The sequence below is a fragment of the Schistocerca nitens genome, chromosome 1 (genome assembly GCF_023898315.1).
Source record: "Schistocerca nitens isolate TAMUIC-IGC-003100 chromosome 1, iqSchNite1.1, whole genome shotgun sequence".
Lineage (NCBI taxonomy): Eukaryota > Metazoa > Arthropoda > Insecta > Orthoptera > Acrididae > Schistocerca > Schistocerca nitens.
The window spans coordinates 438,541,863-438,558,862 of NC_064614.1; the positions used below are offsets into that span (position 1 = coordinate 438,541,863).

At 37.2% G+C, this 17,000-nt stretch overlaps 1 long non-coding RNA gene across 1 annotated transcript; it reads left to right on the top strand.

The window, feature by feature from the left end:
- The first annotated feature begins 368 nt into the window (after window positions 1-368).
- LOC126251421 (uncharacterized) lies at window positions 369-6,119 on the top strand. The gene is made up of 4 exons (XR_007545731.1): window positions 369-2,909; window positions 3,325-3,466; window positions 4,941-5,109; window positions 5,320-6,119. It is a non-coding gene; the product is annotated as an uncharacterized LOC126251421 (long non-coding RNA).
- Window positions 6,120-17,000: the final 10,881 nt, after the last annotated feature.

Below are 17,000 nucleotides of genomic sequence, written 5' to 3' on the forward strand. Positions count from 1 at the left end.
CTTGGTGAGAAAGTGTGTTAAAGCTCATTACAAGAGTAAAAGTGCTTGTGAAAAATACTAAACATTGAGCGAGGGAAATTTTCTGTCAAAATGTGAACTGCAATGCACAGTGTAATTCAACTAGTGCAAACCTTGAGGAATTATTATTTGAAGCAAAACAGGACTTGTATCAAGTGATATGTATCTTATAATGTAGTCTTTGTTTATTCAAGAAGGACATCATTTATGATGAAGATACCTATTTTTATTAAAAATATAACTTTTGGATATTTTGTGCAATTGTACGATACACTGTACGTAAATAGTTTGTATGGGGATTTTCATATGGCCAGTTCATATAAGTATAAATCTGAAAAAAATGTAGGTAATGTAGTTTTGATAAGATTTCTTATGTAATATTTTTTTTTTGGTGTGTTGATCGTTAAACCCCATGTCTGGAGTCACTTGTAGTCACTGAATTGTCCAGTTAGCTATTTGCAATATATATCTGGTCAATCCAATGAGGGGCTGATGTGATGAAGCAAGCTAGGATCTTTTCACTTCCCCTCTTGTTTTGCCATCTTCCTCCTTAAATTCATTTTTTTCATTTTCGACTAGTTATCATTAACATACATGAGAATAATCCGCATTTTCATAAAAGAGAAGGTTGGCCCTGAGTTTTAAAGAATATAACACCAGAGCTAATTTTGTGCTTAGTTTTATGTATATAATTTATTTTACAATTTATTTTCACTAGTTAATATCTTCCATCATAGGGTGAAGACAGTAATTGTTTCGTCACTTATATTCTACTGTTGTCTTATAAACAAATATAAATTCTTTAATAATTATAAACATTTGGAGGAACAACTAATAGTATTCTTGAAGGATTTATTTGGCTCTATTCATAAACATGTTAGCAAAGGCTGATCTTAATTAATTCCAAAGAAATTACCAATTTTGTTCAAAGTATTGTTTGCATAACTATATATGTTAATTTCATCAGTTGAACAAATAATTCGGCCTAACTCTTATGGTAGAAGAAACTGTTAAAAAGGTGCAATTGTTCAATGTATGCAGTTAATTTAATGAGTTAAGTTTTAATTGTAATTTCTGTAAATTAAACATCAAACAATGTGTAGTTTCAGTGCCTATTATTGTGATGATATATAAGGGCCCAATTTTTGGTCCCAAGATAGTAAGTCCATGGCCGAATTTCAGACAAGAAATCTGTGTTGGTTAGAACAATAACAATGCAACAACTTAACCGTGAAATAAGTGTTACACCAATAAGCCGTATGTTAAAGTAATGACTGTGTCTGTTCAATTTATTTGAAAGACTGTAAAATGTGTGGTTAGGTTTTTACTGCTCATAGATGTTCAACAGTAATCTATTGTAGCAGTATGTTGATGTTTGCCTGCAAGCTATTAAAGAGGCTTGTCGAAAGTTAAACAATAGTGAACTGGCCAAATAACTGTGTAATATTGAGGGGTTATGAACAGTGAAAGTAAAGAACTGTGAAACGCAAATGTGCACCTGTCAACTACATCATTTAAAGTAGTCAGTGTTGAACTTCTGCCCCCATTTTTCATCCAGTATACCAACGCAGTATGTTGACACAGAGGACAATCAACCAAGAAATAAAGCAGGCAAATGTCGCAGTCTCCTTTACAGATGAACAGCACTTTCCTAAAACTCTCCCAATAAACTGAAGTCAATCATTTGCCTTCCCCACTACAATCCTTACATGCTCATTGCATTCCATGTCACTTTTCAATATTATGCCCAGATATTTAAACACCACCTGACTGAGTCAAGTAACACAGCACTAATGCTGTATTCGAACATTATGGGATTGTTTTCCATACTCACTTACATTTTTCTACATTTAGAGCTAGCTGCCACACTTCCTTGGGGCACTCCTCATGATACCCTTGTCTCTGCTTGCAAGACAATGTACTGGGTCCTATTACTTAAGAAATCTTTGATCCACTAAAAGCCAGTAACAGGGATAATGAATGTATACAAAGGAGGTCAGTATGCACTGTGTCAGGTTTGTTTGACCTAGGGAAGAGGGTGCTGAGAAACCTGAATTGTCAGATGCTTGAAAACAGATGCCATCTGCCCCACAAAATCCTAATAGCAAAGTTTTGAGAACCAGTCTTAAGCGAAGAATCTAGGATATGCTGTTACTATCCATGTATTGCCCTGGTAGGTGCTAGTAAGAGAAATCTAGTCTAATTACACCAGACACAGAAGCATTTAATCAGTCTTTCTTTGTGCACTCCATTCACAAATGATATGGAAAGAAATACTAATATCTGGTACAATTGCAAATGCACTTCATCATACACTTAATAGTTACAATAAAATAATTTCTATAATTATCAAATCAAGAAGAGTAACAAAAGCTACAGTTTTTTGTAAGTATACTTTACAGGAATATCTTGCACTGGGTTCTTCTGTCTGTTGATGTATAACATGAGTCATTCCATTTCACTGAAAGCTCTTCTTCTTCTTCATGAGGTTTGCAAAGCATTGTGTATGAATGAATAATAAAGAACATTATGGTAGACCTCTCATATCCATTTTGATAATCATTTACAATATTAGTAAAATGTTTTTTAAAGTTGTTACTGACATAACATATTCAGAATGCATAAATCTGAAGACTGATTTGAACAGCACAGCACTGTGTGGTCAGCGACGTAAAAGATATATGTTTGTGGGGTCACATGTGCACACCAATATTCACTGTAATTATTTAATGGACAAATACATGCATCATTCATTTGTCCTTCATTCATTCATTCATTCATCCATCCATCCATCCATCCATCCATCCATCCATCCATCCATCCATCATGTTCCATAGATTCCAACAAGAAAGTAGATCTCTCTGGGATGCGGAAGGAGTCAAGATATACAGGTACATCAACAGAAAACTGGCAACTTGTAGAAATTTAATCTGAATACTATACTAAAAATAAACTAACACTATATTGTTTAATAGTATTTGTGCTTAAGTCAGCTAAAGATAAGACAGTAATTAAGAAGGAAATCTGCTGCTTCCTCAATTGTGTAAACAGTTACTAGCTGTAATAACAACTGCTACTTTTCTTCTATTAGTGGCTTAATATTCAGTTCACCAGCAGTAAATTCATATTTTTGAAGGAAAATAGTTACACGCATGTGTAAAAAACAAATGCCTGTTTATAGTACACTACTACTTGTGCTACTGTTACTTGCCATTTTGGTAACAGGGATTTTCAATCCTTTAATCTAGGTGACCAGATAATGTGTAGCTGTGATTAATGAGGTATATTTTTAATATTCTTTTCCAGCTGTTTCAGATTTCCAAATAAGAATGTGATTGTTTCATGTGAGCATACCATAAAGAGTGAAACCACCCAAACATAATATCTTTTTGGAAGAAAGAGCCACTGCAGAAGAAGTTAGGAGGAAGAAGACATTGTTGTTGTCCATGTGAATAAAGACAGCACCACAGTTGTAATGGATACCATGCATCATGAATCATAAACAGCTGATTTGTTGAGTGATCCCATTTACAAATAACTGAAAAGTGATTTGATGGGGAAGATTATTAAGGAGATTTGCACCTTAATCCAAGACTCCAGAACTGATTATGACACAGCCAGGGACTCATCACTGAAGACCTGGTAGCACCTAGAATTTATGGAATGCATAATATCCATAAGGAAAGCTGCCCCTTGAGGCCTATAGTTAATGACTCACCTACCAACAATCTGGCAAAATATCTCACTAGAAAGCTATGTCCCCTTGTGGGACACACAGAATCATATGTGAAGGATTTAACTCACTAAATTCACCTTACACAGGACCAGCGAATCTTTCTTCACCAATACCAATGAAAGAGACTATCAGCAGCACTCAAGACAAAACACCACATGATATCAGTGACCTTGTGTGGTTATGTTTACTGTCAACAACCTATGTCACCTGGAACAGCAAATATTATGAACAAATGGATGAAATAAAAATGGGAACCCCCCCTCCTGCTCTCCCCTCTCTTCAATGGCAGTAGACATCTTTTCCAAACATTTGAGCAAACTGCTTTAATCTCCACACAGTTGGCTGCAATACATCGACTTCTCATGGAGAAGCAGAGCTGCATAAGTTCCATCAGCATATTAATAGCCTGTATAAGAACATACAGTTCACAGTACAGCAAGAAATTAGTGATGTGATTCTATTCCTGAATGTGGGAGTTGTGATATAATTTTGTAATTGATTATCAGTTATTGAAGTGAAATCTGTTGCAACATCTAGTGACAGATGCACTGACTATAACTTAAACTGGTATCATGTTAGCTCTACTTTTTTATACATAAGAGATGTTTGTAACAACAGCACAACACTGCTGACTGCTTGCTGGTTCCATAGATACCACACAATCCTTTTGAAACTGTATTTTAGATTTCCTGTGAAAAATCTATATTTCAAATGCTAAAATCAGTTAAATTCATTACTCCATACTTTGCTACCATAAACTGAGGATCTGTAACAACTGAAGATCACAATCGGATAACAGGTTTCATGGGGCCCTACTCACTTGGCTAATTCGAAAATTGTGTCACATATTGACAAGAGAACTTATGGTACAATCTTGAAATTGTCATGGTGCCGAAATGTTGTAACAAATTTGAACAGGCCATGTGTAGAATCACAAATTATTATTATTATTAATTTTTTTTTTTTTTTTTTTTTTTGGGGGGGGGGGGGTGTCTTGGTGATTGGTTCCTATTTGAGCTAGGAATGTAGGGTAAAAAGTTTTTGGTTTAGCTCATACCAGCAGCCATTTGTATAGCCATTTGAACATTCTTACTGTAGCTATGTTACAGTAATTAAGCAAGGTTTGAACAACAAACTTGAGCTTGCACCTAGCAAAATTGCATAAACTGATTAATTTCTTTTGCAGAAGTTAATTAGGCTGAAATTAATGCTCAGCTAATGACATCATTTGTATGTGCACCATTCAGATTTTATGTGCAAAATCATGCAAAAAAAACACGTTTTTCTGGGAAGTTTTGAAGCACGTCTCTTCTACACTTTAAACTTGTATGAACTGGATCAAATTTTACACTAAGGTAGGTATATGGACAAGGTCAAAACGATTTTTTTTAATTCAGTAATCTTTACCCATTGTTGAGCTACATGTACAAAGGGCATTCAAAAAGTTGTGCACAGTTTTGTCTATTTTTTTTATTTTTTGCAGCAGGAGAATGAAATTTTATGTGAACATACTTGGAACATTTAGCTAGAAGTTGGTGTATAAAAGTATTTTCTTTTATTTACAGGTGAGCCATAATGGACCGTGAAGTAGATGTCAGGTTTCGACAATGGTTGGTGATGGAGTTCCTCTTCAAGACTGGCATGACTCTGCCACTTCGATTCACAGGAAGTTGCTCCCTTTTTATGGGAAGGGCACAGTGGATCGCAGCAGTATCTAGCAGTGGGTGCAGAGGTTTAAAGAAGGTGATTTCTCTCCATTGGACAATCCACGATGCGGTAGACCATTGACGGCAGTGAGTGATGTGAATAAGAAGGCCATTGATCAATCATCCAAAATGACATATGTGTGATGACATGCCATCAAGACCATGTTCCATCAAGACCCACAGACCACAGCATCAGAGTACACCATAACAATGCCAAATCCCCATACAGCCCTTATGACACAGGAGAATGGGTTGGAAAATTGTTCCTCATCCGCCCTGCAGCCCAGGCTTGGCTCCGTCTGAATTTTACCTCTTTGGTCATCTGAAGACCCACTTGCATGGTGAAAAATTTGATAGTGAGAAAGACCTTATTTCTTGTGTCAAGCGATGGTGTAAAAGACAATTCCTAGAATTTTACCAAAGTGCATTTACATTATGGAAAGAACATTGGGCCAGAAGTGTCACAACTTATGGAGGCTACATTGAGTAGGCTCAATGTGTAGCTAAATGTTGCAAGTATGTTCACAAAAAATTTCATTCTCCTCCTGCAGCAAAACATAAAAAAATTAGAGCTGACTATGCAAAACTTTTTGAACGCCCTTTGTAACATATAAAATTTGTTCTTATGTGAATATAATGTACAGAAAGCAGTTTAAAGTGAACAATATAAATAAAAAATGCACTTTTATGATGAAACTGAAAACTTGCTTTCAAAAATCTAGCTCCATTCAGGTTTTATGCGCAAAAATGCAAATTTCTGTGAGTTTCTTTATGTGCACCGCTTCTATGTTTCAAACTTGTGCGGATCAGTTCAAATTTTGTAAAAAGGTAGACAGTTACATGTAATTTAGACAAAAATATTTAGTTAATAGTCATCCTGTTGTTTTATGAAAACTTTATCCATTGCTGTGATATAGCAGTCATAAGCTGCACATGAAATGCACGTAAAACCAATTTTACATGAAATGCTTGTGCTGAGATGGCTTAAAGTGATAACATATTATAATGAGAAAGATATTCTTGCAGTAATTACAAGAAATATTTGTGAAAATCTTTCATTGTTCAGGTTTTAAGTGCAAAAGAACATGCATTTGTACACGAAATTGTGTTTCACCACAATTTATTGCATTATAAGTGCTGCATTTGGATATGATATAAAACAAATGATTATTACAGTTAATTACCATTTCATTGTTTGTAAGTTAAAGATTTTAACCACTGGTGGCTTTATATCATTGATAAATTTTTGGATGTGCAAAACACTGCATGTACCACACAAGAATTATGCCCAGTCCTGTACAAAATGGTATAAGCGAAAGTTGGGTAAGTTGACGACGTTAAGGTATATTGTGATTTTTCTGGCCTTTACTTTGAAGTCAAATAGTTTATTTATGGCAAATCTATTACTTCATGTATTCCCTTTAGATCTGAGTGCTTAAGTATTTCCTGAAACTAAAGATTTTTTTTGTCAACTTACCCTACAGGAGAGGCAAGATGACTTTGGGGTATGGGTAAGATGAGAAAATGAAATTTCATTTAGAAAACAAAGACATTTTATTGATGATCTATTTTCCACAAAAGTCACAAATATAACATTTTTTACTTTGCTTTCTGTAATTTAAGCCCATACATGGAGCATGAGCCCATTCTTTGCATCAGGAACACTGAGACCACATTTCTGTTTTTCCAACCTCATCACAAAGGATGCTGTCTCTTTCATCAACATAATTGGAAACACTGTCAGTGTACTCAATTTCATTGGATGTGTCTGAAGATGATTTGCAGAAGTCTATTCTAGGATCCTCTCTTTGTTACACTTCAAAACCTCTGCTGAACGCAAGTTTACGTTTAGGACCTTCGTTAATATTTCTTTTCTTTTTTTTTTCTTTTGCATTTGCATTCTCTCTCAATTTTTCACATCTCTTCATTTTTCTTTCTTCTTCCTGTTGTTCTATTTTCTTTTTCTCTTTTCTTCCAGAGCTATTTTCGTGGACGTGCTAGTTATGGATAGATATGGAAACTTATTTCTTTGTTCTTTTGCGCCTCCTTTAGGAGGAGCTTGAGGTAATAGAGGTAAAGCACAGGTAGATGTGGAGTTAGGTGTATGTGAGGGCACTGATAATTCACCAAGTTCTGCTTGCGGTAATGGAGATAAAATAGAAGTAGGTATAGGGTTAGATGAAGACCCTGGTAGAGATTCTGCTTGGGATAACAAGGGTAAAATAGAGCTAGTAGTAGAGTTAGATGAACGACCTTGCAGTGCATCAAATTCTGCATTTGGGTTTGCTGACATACCAGGTAGAGCACCTGTGTTGGTTGAATTTTCATTGATAGGAGTGTCCATTGTTAGTGATGCTGTGAAGTCTTCATCATTAATTTCTCAGTTCCTGTATCTATAATGGCCTTGATTGCATTGTTTAAAGATGCAGCTTTGTTAAAGATAATGTTGAAAAAGCTTGCAATGACTTGTATTGTTATTACTTGGTCTGGATGATTAGCAAGATAAATCAGTACAAGCTCTACTATAGGTTGTCTTCAGAGGTCTGTAAAATAACACATCCAAAGTTTGCAATCCGTGTCTTGTGTGCAATGGGAAACCTAGGAGAGTTATGAAATTATCTCTGCAGAGGGTAATGGCTCCCAAAGTGAGATGTGAAGTATGATTATCCAGAAACAAAAAGATTGGATATCTTTGTGATGGTATTACTTATTTAATGAAATGCTCTACCTATTTTACAAAGCCCTGAAGCATGCCAGATTCATGGCCAACTCCAACAAATTCAGGTGATGCACCATCAACCCTTTAAATGCTCTGGACGTGTTGACGCACATGCCTTTGTACCTGTCCCTGTGTGCTCTGAATGTTTTTACGCATGCCACCAGTCCTTCTACCTAGTACTCTGAACATGTCTACGTGTAGACATGTTCAGAGTGCCAGGTGAAGGACTGGTGGAGCGCGTAAACACATTCAGAGCACACAGGCATAGGTACAAAGGCACGCGCGTTAACATGTCCAGAGCAGTTAAAGGATTAAGATATGCTAGCTGCATTTGCGCTGTACCTGCCCCACTGATGAGTTTTATTATTTGTGTGGTTCGGCTCTGTCTTATTGTTGACTAAATTTGTCAAGTGAAAGAGGGTACGGTGCAGCTGATGAAGAAAATGTCGCCTATGGTGATCATTCACCAGTAACTGACGCTGTCTGACTGCTTCTCGTAATAACTCTTATTCAGAACTCCTTTTTTACAATAGTTGCAGCGATTTATTTCTGATACCTCTGTACAGTTGGCTCTTGAGGTACTGCCTACTGCGTTACCAGCCATTAAATTGCTTCTTCCTGCTTTCGCTGTTACAGACAAAGTTCCTCATTATACATTCTTCGTTTTTTTTTCTCTGAAGTCCAACAACCACCTCGGAGTATCACGCCGCTGTGACTCTGGACCTCCATGGAGCGATGTCATCAGCCTCACTGTGTTTGCTCCATGGCGGCCCGCTACTTGCCGCATCAAGGAAAGTCCGCGTCAGTTGCTGGCTCGGTGTTTGAATTATCTGCACATATAAAAACCAAATACTTCCACAGTATTTATGCACATTACTAACAAATCCTAATCCGCAACTCAATTTTATCATTTAATTAGAATTTGTGCTAGGCCAGGGGTGATAGATGGCGCATGCAACAGACCACTTATTGTCTGTTACACCACACACATTCTGACCCTAAGATAAATAAGAAGTGGAGGTATGAACTGACTGTGACACTAACACAGCAAGCAATGGTAATACTTGTTCCCCACTCAGCAGAGGAAAGCTTTCCTATCCTTCCTTTGCCATCAGAGCTTGATACTGGTGGTACCTTTGTGGGAACTGTTGAATATCCTGTCTCATCAACATTAAACATCTTGCAGGGCTCAAATTTGCATTTTTTTCTTATTTCTCTGCATAAATTAGAAAATCCCTCTAAATTCACTTAACTAAATGCAGCCAATCTAGCTCCCAACATAGGTTCTGGTTTACAAACAGAAAATTAAAAATGTGTCATGAAATTTTGAATAAAATCTTTCCCTGCCATCTTTTTAGCTTTGCTGAATCAATGCTCTTTATTCTTAAAGTCAGCATAATGGTAAACAACTTGAGTGAAGTCAAACCTTGTCAATTCAAAAGCTCTTCTGTCTGAATCGATGACATATTGCCCCAATTCTTGTAATCATGATTAAATGTATTTATAAACCTGGCTGCATTCTGCGGCAAATCCTGAAATAAAAGAAGCAGTCTGAATTATTAGGTCTGCAATGAGATTTTTGAAAACTTAAATAACAAAGACTTTATTTTAATTTTATTTTTAATGAAAAATAAATAGATAAAATACAAATTTAAAATGAGATTTTCAAATATATTTAAATATGAATACAACCATAGCTTACTTCATCAGTATGTTTTTTTACATAGTAATGTAAAGTAGCTTAAGGAAAGTTTAACTTCCTAGTGGCAGCATTAACAGTAGTCCCATTTCTTACAAGCCGCATGGCCTTTTCGTTGACTCCTTGCTGCATTTCTGTCAATCTGTCTTCCTTACATTCATTTTCCCCATGTTTATTAGTTAGCCTGTGATCAAAATGACATGGTTACACAATAACAAAGGAATTAGAAGCATGGCAACAGAGAGAGGTAGGAAAGATGATGAATTCGTCACTTTAGCCTCTGCATAATTCACCATTTTAACCACAGTCAACATTTTGGATACAGACTTAACATGCACAAAGTCTTACAGAATAATTTCATTGAACTGTTATTAAAGAATCAGTATATCTATAAGACTTAACAGGAATCAACTATTATTCATTAATATAACAGAATTACTTACATGAAATAATTTTAACCATAGGAAAAATTGTTACAAAAACAGCATCCACTTCCAAGCTTCTGTTCTCAATAAAACAAAATGACCAAGTGTGAATAGTTCAATAGACATGCCTGCAGAGCATATTAAGGAAACAATAGCATAGTACACATAGCACCACCTGTAGGGTTATCAGAGACATTCAAAATTCATCATCTTAGGCTCCTCATCAACTTACCCAATCTTCACCTGCCTTCTGAGCAAGCGTTTAAAAGCTTTATCAGTGTCCATGCATAAAATTATACTACCCCAAAAATTGCTATAAAAATAATTGTCAGAAAAGGTCACCTCATTTCTGACCAATAGAAACTGTTTTACTGCATTTTCTTCAAAAACTAGTATGCTATCTTGTAAAAAAAAATTTTTTCAGCCGAAACAAGCTTAAGTTCGTCAATTTTCATACAGGACTAAAAAGTTGATAATGTTTTGTTGCACTTACACTGTTCCACAGTTGTTCTGCTTATTTCAGTCAATCATACACATTCTTAATTCGGATTGGTTATTACAACATTTTGCACAAAAATATTCACGTGGCAGTTTGTTAATTTTCAGTTTTTATTATTGCATACTTTAAATAAACAATGTCAAGAATTTTAAGATAAGAGATAATAACAAGATGTATGCTTTTCCATAATTTATAGTTGTTGCATGAATCATGCAGCTTGTGATACAGTATGCTTTCATGTAAGTATATCTAAGTAATGTGGTAGTATAAGAAGTGTATCTATTTAATATGAACTATTTACATACATTATTATCATAATTTTTCCACAGTATTTAATATTTCGTTCATTACCATATTAATGTTTGCTGTTATTTTGTGCACTATATTAAGTATTTATGGTTACTTTTCATATGTTTGCATATACAGTCTCATGCATGTATCGATAAAATGCGTGCAACTATAGCACAAAAAATTAAAAGGAAATACAAAATAAACAAAATTTTAAAAACTGAAACAAAACAATAAAATATTGACAACAATAAAATAAAAAATATGAACAAAATTTAAAAATAAAACAAAAAACCTCATGCAGGCATGTGACCTTGAGGTATTGGTGAGCTCTGAGGACAAAGTAGGCTATACTGGACAGGCTCAACCATATCAGACAGGTAACAATAGAGGAGCTAAACTAATGATGCTCAACTCAAGTGGGAGAGAGGGGGGGGGGGGACCACAGCATGGGGGTGGTGGAAGATGCTGCTACCTATGGGAGTGCACAGGGATGTACCAGGGTCAGGATGGTGAGCTCTTAAGTGCAACATTGAGAGGCTGTACTTGAGGGGAAAATGAAAGAGGAGAGAGGCAGAGAGGGGGAAATTACTATCCAGATATGCCAGAGGAGTAGCAGGCATATGTGACACTGGAGTGGCAGCAGAAAACAGGATAAGCACAGGTGGAACACGGTCCAGTGAAGACTGAGACCAGGGGGTTTATGGGAATGAAGGATATGTTGTATTGAGAGTTCCCACCTGCACAATTCAGAATAGCTGGTGTTGGTGGAAAGAATCCACATGGCACAGGCCATGAAGTAGTCATTGAAATCAAGCACACTGTGTTGTTGTGTGGCATGCTTGGCAACAGAGTGGTCCAGCCATCTATTAGTCACAGTACGGCAGTGGCCATTCTGTGCACAGACAGCTTGTTAGTGGTCATGCCCACATACAATGCCATTGTTTGCCTGTGACAGGCCTAGAGTAGGCTGTAGTGGTCAATGTACGGGGCAAGTCTTGCATCTAGGTCTATGATATGGATGTGAGCCTTGGGGCAAACGGTGGGGAGCAGGCTTGGATTAGGTAGGGACAAGAATATCGCATTGATTGGGTTAGTGGCAGAATATCACTGAGGAGGAGAGTGGGGAGGATATTTCTCATTTGAGGACACAACAAGAGGCAGTCAAAACCCTGGTAAAGAATATTAGCCTGTTGCCCCAGTCTGGTGACGGGAGGGAGGGGTGTACTCCTTTCCAGCCAGTCAGTGGGTATGGGGGTTGTTATAGGTGACTAGAGAGATAAAGTACCAGAGATCTGTTTCTGGACAAGTGTGGGAGGGAGACTATGTCTCTTTTTACCCATTTTTTATCATCCAATGTGGATTTTTGTTCTTTCCATCTGCATCAATGAAGGAAAGTTTCCCTTCTCCTAGAGATCTGTTTCTGGACAAGTGTGGGAGGGAGACTATGTCTCTTTTTACCCATTTTTTATCATCCAATGTGGATTTTTGTTCTTTCCATCTGCATCAATGAAGGAAAGTTTCCCTTCTCCTAGCAAGAACACAGTCCTACATACTGTTCCTGCAATTTTCTTATGGACTCCCTCCAAATAGCCTGACCATCAAATTATCCATCTCCAGCTGCAACCAACACTTCCATAATGACAAGGTGGGAAGGTTAATTTTGGTTTGCGATGGCCACAGTGAGACCCTCATCAGATTTGTAGAGGGTCTGCTCATCACTGCAGATGTGGTGATTACATTGGCTGCACTGTATGGCAGAGACTTCTTGCCTGGAATGGAAGGCAGCTGATGAAACAGAGGTTTTGTTGATGGTTGGTAGGTCTGATGTGAACATGGGGTGGATATGACTTGTTGGGCTGGGGAGGAAGTTGCTCCTGTGCTCTAATGCCAAATGGTCTTACTGCTCTTCTGCAATTTACATACATTCTTTCTGCTGGTGGTCACGCAAAACATTTAAAGTCCAGAGATTGGGGGATTAACCAGGCTTTATTTGCATATCACAACATGAGGAATCTCTGTCAGATGGTCAGAGACAGTTCCCAAGCCTTGTCCTCAAGACTTTGTTTTCCAGTCTAATGCCCACGATCTTTAAACAGGATTGTGCAGAACCATATATAATACAGCCATAGTTCAATAATGACTGATGAAATTCTCTGTAAAAGAACAAGTGGGATCCGTCTGCTGCACTCCAGATTCTGCCACTATGACGTTCTTTGAGATACTTCAGGTGTTAAAGCCATATGAATTTTTCAGTGAAGCTAGGTCCCAGGAACTTTACTTATTCCTTCAAATTAAAAATGGTGTCCCTAGTCACAGTTCGTGTTGATTTACAACTTAATGTTCACAGTCAACATTAACACACAAATTTATCTGGGAAAAACTTGAAGCCTAGGATTTTAGCACATAATTCTAGTCTTCTTACTGTTAGTTGCAGTTAACATGCAGTTATCTTGAGTCTAAAAGATGAACAAAAGACTGAACAATCATCCACAAAAAGAGAGCACCAGGCAGGGCTCCTGACTGTGGTCACTCTACTATTGATGGCTGTTGCAAAAAGAGAACACTTAACACATTCACCCAAGGGACATCTTTCTCGTGAGTATCTTGATGTGAGTGTGCACTACCAACCCTGTGCTCAGAAAGGAACTACACTTTAATTGAAAGATGACCTGGGAAGCTCCATTCATGCAGTTAGTCAGATGAAATTGTATCTTCATGTAGTGTCATTGCCCTTTTCAATATACAAAAATTCCCATTAGTTGCTGTCAGCAAAAAATAAATACGTAAGTAAGTAAAAACCCTCTTGCATAACAGACTCAAGGAGTGTTAGATTGTCAGGTGTAGAATGCTACTTACAGAATCCACACTAAATGTGAATGAGAAGCTTTCTGCTTTCTAGAGTCCATACTAAGAGGCTGTTGATCATTTGTTCCACTGTTTTCCCTATACTAATGGCAATTCTACCCAGCAACAACTACTTAAGCTGTTGCAGTCCTTCCTTCCCAGGCTTCAGTAAGCGGATCATCATTGTTTTCCTCCACGAAGCAGTGTATATTCTCATTATTTAAATGTTCCAACATATAGTGTCTATGTTTGGCTCTTGTGTCTCAATTGAAAGCTTTATATAGTTCATTTTTTAACTCCTCTATCTAAAAGGGCTGGTTGTTCTCTTCATTGTTACTGGACTTAAGGTCCAACCATGTTCTCTCAGCAACAGGGGGTGGACAACAATATGGAAACACCACAAACACCTTACACTTACATCTACATCTACACTCTGCAAACCACTGTGACATGCGTGGCAGAGTGTACAACCCATTGTACCAGTTATTAGGCTTTCTTGTCATTCCTTTGACGCACAAAAGACAGGAAGAATGACTGTTTGAATGCTACTGTGTGAACTATAATTATTCTAATCTTATCCTCGTGTTCCCTTTGTGAGTGATACATAGAGGGTTGTAGTAGATTCCTAGGCTAATCCTTTAAAGCTAGTTCTTGAAATTTTGCTAGTAGACTTCCTTGGGATAGATTACGTCTATCTTAAAGAGTCTTCTTGTTCAGTTCCTTCATATCTCTGTGACACTCTCCCACAGATTAAACAAACCTGTGACCATTTGTGCTGCTCTTCTCTATGTACATTCAGTATCCCCCGTTCTCCTATCTGTTACAGGTCCCACACACTTGAGCAATATTCTAGAACTGGTCACACAAGTGAATTGTAAGCAATCTCCTTTGTAGACTGATTGCTCTTCCCCAGTATTCTACCAATAAACCATAGACTACCACCTATTTTACCCATGACTGAAACTAAGATATCATTCCACTTCATGTCCCTACTACAAAGCATTACACCCACATATTTGTACGAGTTGGCCAATCCCAACAGTGACTCATTGACATTATAGTCATAGGATATCACATTTTTTCATTTCTGTGCACAATTTTACATTTCTGAACATTTCAAACAAGTTGCTAATCTTTGCACCACACTGAAATCTTATCAAGATCTGACTGAATGTTTATGCAGCTTCTTTTAGACAGTGCTTCATTATAGACAACTGCATCATCTGTAAAAAGCCTGATTTTATTATTAATATTGTCTGCAAGGGTCCCAACACACTTCTGTGGGACATACCTGAAGTTACTTCTACATCTGACGATGACTCTCCATTCAAGATAACGTGCTATGCCCTCCTTACCAAAAAGTCCTCAATCCATTTACAAATTTCACTTGATACCCCATATGATCATACTCTTGACAATAAGCATAGGCATGGTACTGAGTCAAATTCTTTTCAGAAATCAAGAAATACTGCATCTACCTGGTTGCCTTGATCCAAAGCTTTCAGTATGTCATGTGAGAAAAGTGTGAGTTGAATTTCACATGATTGATGTTTTCAAAATCCTTGCCAGCTGGCATTGAGAAGGTTATTCTGTTCAAGACATCTAATTATGTTTGAGCTCAGAATATGTTCTAAGATTCCACAACAAACTGATGTCAAGGATACAGGATGGTAGTTTTGTGGATCACTTCTACTATGCTTCTTGTAGACAGGTGTGATCTGTACCTTTTTCCAAGAACTGGGCATGGTCTTTTGTTCAAGGGATCTACAACAGATTATAGTCCAGAAAAGGTGCTGACTCAGCCACAAATTCAGTATAGAATTTGACAGGGGTTCCATCAGAGCCTGGAGCTTCATTTTATTTTAATGATTTCAGCTGTTTCTCAACACCACTAACACTAACACTTATTTCACTCACCTTTTCAGAGATATGAGAATTAAATTGGGGCAATTCCCCTGGGTTTTCCTTTGTAAAGGAACATTTGAAAATGGAGTTAAGCATTTCAGCTTTTGCTTTGCTACCCTCAATTTTAGGGACTGGACGCTAACTTTGGTGCCACTAACAATCTTTAGACATGACCAGAATTTCTTTGGGTTTTGTGAAAAATCATTAGATAGTATTCTGCTACAGGAGTCACTGAAGGCTTTACACATTGCTCACTTGACACCCAAATGCATTTCACTCAGCATATCTGTAGTTCTATGTTTTGTTTTACACTTATTAAGCAGTGATCCTCCCACAGGTGAGAACCTCAAAATCCTTATGGTAAACTGCTGAAGCATTTGCAACGAAGTGCCAGAGAGTGAAGCGCTCATGAAAAGCAATGAAACTCACATAATACTATATACAGAAGGCTGGATGAAACTTGAAATTGATAGCAGTGAGGTTTTTGGGGAATATTTAAATATATATCAAAAGGACAGGTAAATGGGTAGTGGAGGTGGTATATTTGTCGCAGTGGACAAGAAACTCAAATCCACCGAGGTATAAATTGAAGCTGCATGTGAGATTGTTTGGGCAAGACTCAGTATCAGGGGTGAGCATAAAATGATAATTAGATCCTACTGTCGTCCACCAGACTCACTGGCTGATGTAACCAAAAACTTTAGAGAAAACCTCAGTTCACTTATATGTAAGTTCCACAATCATACTGCAGTCATAAGTGCATACTTTAATCATCCAATAATTAATTGGGAAATTACATTTTTGTTAGTGGCATGAAAAGACATCCTGCAAAATGTTACCAAATGCCTTCTCTGAAAACTAGCTAGAACAGACAGTTAGGAGTCCCATGCATGATAGAAATATATTAGATTTAATAGCAACAAGTAGATGCGATCTCTTTGAGGATGTCCACATCAAAACTTGTATCAGTTACCATGACACGGCTGTGACAACAATGATGACCAAAGTACAGAGAACAACTAAAACAAGTAGAATGATACACTATGTGATAAAATGTATCTGGACACCTGGCTGAAAATGACTTACAAGTTCATGGTGCCCTCCATCAGTAATGCTGGAATTCAGTATGGTGTTGGACCACCCTTAGCTTTGATGACA